The 4,972-nt window shown below is 51.8% G+C and overlaps 1 pseudogene across 1 annotated transcript; it reads left to right on the top strand.

Annotated features, from left to right (window-relative positions):
• The first annotated feature begins 1,366 nt into the window (after window positions 1–1,366).
• LOC114072646 lies at window positions 1,367–3,882 on the top strand (annotated as a pseudogene). Its single transcript, XR_003574212.1, has one exon. The product of XR_003574212.1 is annotated as a casein kinase I pseudogene (transcript).
• The last annotated feature ends 1,090 nt before the right edge of the window (window positions 3,883–4,972 follow it).

Here is a 4,972-nt window from a genome sequence, read left to right on the forward strand (position 1 = left end):
TCCATCCCTCTGATCACCTTGGTGGTCCCCTCTGGACTCGCTCCAGCAGCTCCATGTCCTTGCTGAGCTGGGATCCCAGAGCTGGAGGCAGCTCTGCAGGGGTGACAACATTACAGCCATGTGCGTTCCAGCAAGGACACTGTGGAACCTCCTGGAGTAAAGGGGCCATTGTGACACTGTAGGGCCTTCTGGAGCCAAAGGAACCCTGGGACACTGTGGAATCTCATGGAATCAAGGGAGCATTGTGACAATGGGAAAACTCATGGAATTAAGAGGCCATTGTGACACTGTAGGGCCTCATGAAACCACAGGAACCCTGGGAGACTGTGGAAACTCATGCAATCAAGGGGCCGTTGTGATGCTCCAGGACCTCATGAAATCAAAGGAATGCTGGGACACTGTGGAAACTCATGCAATCAAGGTTCATTGTGCCAGGGAGGGCCTCTTGGAACCAAGGGAGCCCTGAGACACTTTGGGACCTCATAGAATCAAGGGACCACTGTGACACTGAGGAACCTCGGGGACTCAAAGGCCACTGTGACACTGCAGGGCCTTGTGGATTCAAAGGAACCCCGGGAATTTTCAGAACCTCACGGCATCAAGGGGCCACTGTGACACTGCAGAGTCATGGTGACAAAGGGACCCTGGGACACTGTGGACCTCAGGAAATCAAGGGCCCATACTGGCAAAGCAGAAACTCATGGAATCAAGGAGACATTCTTACACTGCAGGGCATTATTGAGTGAAGTGACCATGGGGACACTGTGGAACCTGATGGAGTCAAGGGGCCTTTTGACATGTGGGGCCTCACGGAACCAAAGGGACACGGAGACATTTCAAGACCTTGTGGAATCAAGGGGCCACTGTGACACTGCAGGCCCTCCTGGAACCAAAGCAGGAGTCCAGCAGGAGACAGTGACGCCCTGTCCTGTCTGCTGTCAGGCAGATGGAGCAAACCGAGTGGATGGGGGGGAATGGAAAAAGGTCCCTGTTTGGAGAGGTAAAAGAACACCCTCTCAACCCCCATCCCCTCCCCAGGTGCCCTTGAACAACAGATATGAGGCCTTAGACTTGGGAAGTCAAGTAGAGGTCAGGCAAGAGGAAGATCTGTCTGCAGATTGCACCCTGTCTACCACACGGGTTACAACTACAGCTATAAGGAAAAAAAGAAGGGTAGTTGTAGTAGGTGACTCCCTTTTGAGGGGAACTGAGGGCCCTATATGTGGACCAGACCCATCCCACAGGGAGGTTTGCTGCCTTCCCAGAGCCAGGGTGAGGGACATTAGTAAGAGATACCCTGAGCTAATTCGGACCTCAGATTGCTCTCCACTGTAGGTAATCCAGGCTGGCAGTGACGATGGAGGGAGGAGCCACAGTGGGTGCGGAGAGAGCAGCGGCGGCCCCAGCCCAGCGCAGTCCAGCCCGGCCCGGCCCGCCCCGCCCAGGGAGCGCAGCGCCGGAGCAGGGTCAGTACAGATATGCCTGCCTGGCTGCTCCGCTGCTCCTGCGCCCCAGCACTTGCTGCCCTGTGATTTTGGGTAACAAGGCTAAGAAGTTACAAATCGTGCGGTAAGAACCCAAAAGTAACCTGCCTTTATTGAATTCTCAAGAACATAATCGACCCCTTGGTACATTATCAAGATGCATTAGGAAACTGGATCCGGTGCCAAAAGAACTCCATGAGTTTCCATGACTCTCCTGAACCCTGACTCCAATACTTTTGGATATAAATTTCTCTTCTAAGGAGAAGGGTGTGTACTCCAAATCCTTTCTGCCAGCTTGCTGGCAGAGATATTTCACTAAGATCATGGACCATCCTAATAGGGATAAGGATGAAAGGCAGCGGACGACGAAGGGAATGCCGGGAAGGAGCGGGCATGGTTCTCGACCAAGCTCATCGGCATCTTCTGGCGTTCTTATGGTGGGACCCAACTTCAGAGTGGGCAAGAAGATTGGGTGTGGGAACTTTGGAGAACTCAGACTAGGTAAAAATCTCTATACCAATGAATATGTAGCGATCAAACTGGAACCAATCAAATCCTGGGCACCACAACTTCATTTAGAATACAGATTTTATAAACAACTTGGAAGTGCAGCTGAAGGGTTTCCCCAGGTGTATTACCTCAGGCCATGTGGGAAGTACAACACCATGGTACTGGAGCTGCTTGGTCCCAGCTTGGAAGATTTGTTTGACCTCTGTGTTAGGACATTCACCCTGAAGACGGTGTTGATGATCGCCATCCAGCTGACCTCTCGGATGGAATACGTGCATTCCAAGAACCTCATCTACCGAGATGTGAAGCCAGAAAACTTCCTCATTGGCCGGCAAGGCAATAAGAAGGAGCACGTCGTCCACATCATAGACTTTGGATTGGCAAAGGAGTACATTGACCCGGAAACCAAAAAACACATACCTTACAGGGAGCACAAGAGCTTAACTGGAACGGCGAGATACATGTCCATCAACACCCACCTTGGCAAAGAGCCAAGTCGTCGAGACAACTTGGAAACCCTGGGCCATATGTTCATGTATTTCCTCCGAGGCAGCCTGCCCTGGCAGGGACTGAAGGCTGACACCTTAAAAGAGAGGTATCAGAAGATCGGCGACACAAAGAGAAACACTCTGGTCGAAGTTCTCTGTGAGAACTTTCCAGAGGAGATGGCCACGTACCTCTGCTACGTTCGGCGATTAGACTTCTTTGAGAGGCCAGACTAGGATTACCTGCGAACCATCTTCACGGGGCTGTTTGAGAAGAGAGGCTACACCTTTGACTATGCCTATGACTGGGTCGGCAGGCCAATTCCTACTCCTGTGGGATCTGTTCATGCAGATTCTGGGACATCTGCAGTAACAAGAGACAGCCACATCCACCGGGATCGACCATCCCAGCAAGCCCTTCGCAATCAGGCGTCGTCAGATCGCCGAGGGGAGTGGGAGATCCAGCCAAGCCGACAGACAAATACCTCGTACCTGACATCTCATTTGGCTGCGGATCGACACGGAAGATCAGTGCAGATGGTGAGCTCAACCAACGGGGAGCTGAATGTGGACGACCCGACGGGAGCACACTCCAACGCGCCCATCACAGCGCAGGCAGAGGTGGAGGTGGTGGAGGAAGCTAAGTGCTGCTGCTTCTTTAAAAGGAAACGGAAGAAGACGGCTCAGCATCACAAGTGACCAGTGCCTCCTGGGCCTTGCAGGAACCACCGTTCCTGCAGCTCCTGCCCTGAATCACTGGAAGGGGCTTCTCTTTAGGGGGGAGGAGGAGGAGGCAGAGGAGGAAGAGAGAAAAACAAACAAAAAAACAAAACCAAAAAATCAAAACCAAGTGACATTTTAAACCAAAAAGAGAAGAAAAAGTTCCAAAACAAACCACTCTGGGGTGGATCTGCTGAATGGTCTCCCTCGTTCACTCCAAGCCTGAAGCTCCTTTTGGGACCAGGACTGTGGCTGGCTCAGGTCTTGGTCGCCCTGGGAGGGGGGCTGGCTGGCTGACCCTCCTTCCCGTTGTTTACGGCAAAGGCATCGTTCATGCAAACCTGAGGACTGTGCTTAGTTCCTGCTCATTTTCCTCCCCTCCCTCTCCTGTGCTCTATGCTCCTCCATCCTCCTCCCTCCTTAATTAATTGGAAGAAATCCAATAGGTTTGATTGGCTGTCGAGAGGGCAGGAGGATGCGAGGCAGGCAGGAGAGTTGCTGGGAGAAGGGCCTGATCGCTGCAGCAGGAAGAGACAGGTTCCCTCTGCGACTCCTTGGGAACAGTTACACTGTAATGTGCAAGCTGTGAGAAATTTACAATCTACTGTTCCAGTTAGGGGTTTTTTTTCCGGCTGCCTTGACACCTCCCTCCTCTGACGGTAACAGAGCAATGTGGATTGTTTGAAAGAAGCTGACGTCGTTGCACTTTTTATTATTTTTAGCATTTACAGATGCACATTGCATCTGTGGATATCTGCGTGGCCACGCCAGCGCAGGCAGACATCCAGCAGGGAAGACGGTGGATGCAAAGAATGCCCTCGAATGGGGATGTCCAGGACCTTCGTGCCAGGCTGGGGCTCCCGATGCCCTCCTTGGGCCACATGCTGAGGAAAGCATACTTGAATTTCCACTCACCCTTCCTAGCTGCTGGTGAATGTCCCTTCCATGGTTTCCTATGCCGTGCCTGACCCAGCTGGCCGGGAGACGCGAGGCCGTCACCCGGCATTGGCAGGAGGGAGTGGCAGTGTCTTTGCTGAGCCAGAGGAATTTGTGCTGGTTTAAGAGGTAGATCTGGATTGAGGTTCCTGGGAAGCAGGTGTTTCCTGAAGTGTGGGCAGCCTTCCCAAATCCCTCTGTGGGGTGGTTGTGAACTTTCTGCAAGAACACCTTAGCAGGAGCAAAGCTTCCCTGGCAGGGAGAGGATACTTCATGCCTTAACACTGATCCCATCTCCCAGTGGTCAGATAGATTTGACTGGAATAGCCTTTATGTCCTCTCCTTGAGTGCAGGGGACACCGTCCCACCCCCCAGTGCAGCCATGGTTCTCCTGCACCACTTTGAGCCAAACCAATAGCAAGGAAAGGGCTTGGGACACTCAGCACACCCATAAAAACAAGGAAATCTTGTCTCCTGCTGCAGTGTTTCCCAACTCAAAAGAGGCTGCGGCTGCCCAGGGTATTATTTTGGGTTTTTTTGTTTTTTTGTTTTTTTTTTTTGAGTGGAGTAAAAAAGCCCAACTCCTCAACAGATGGCTAAAGGATTGGTGCCACCATCAAAATTTTGGTTTCTTTGACCATGGGGCAAACTCCATGGTACCTAGTCTCTTAAAATCAGATGGGATTCATCTGTCTAGGAAGAAAAAGAGGACTGTAGCCCATAAGTTAGCGAGGCTGATCAGGAGGGCTTTAAACTAGGTTTGAAGGGGGAAGGGGTTGAAACCGGGCTCTCCAGTGATCAACCTAGGGATGGAAAGCCTGAGTTAAGAATTAAATC

This window comes from Empidonax traillii, unplaced genomic scaffold, assembly GCF_003031625.1.
Source record: "Empidonax traillii isolate 1590-97213 ecotype Southwest subspecies unplaced genomic scaffold, ASM303162v1 scaffold3661:size11734, whole genome shotgun sequence".
NCBI lineage: Eukaryota > Metazoa > Chordata > Aves > Passeriformes > Tyrannidae > Empidonax > Empidonax traillii.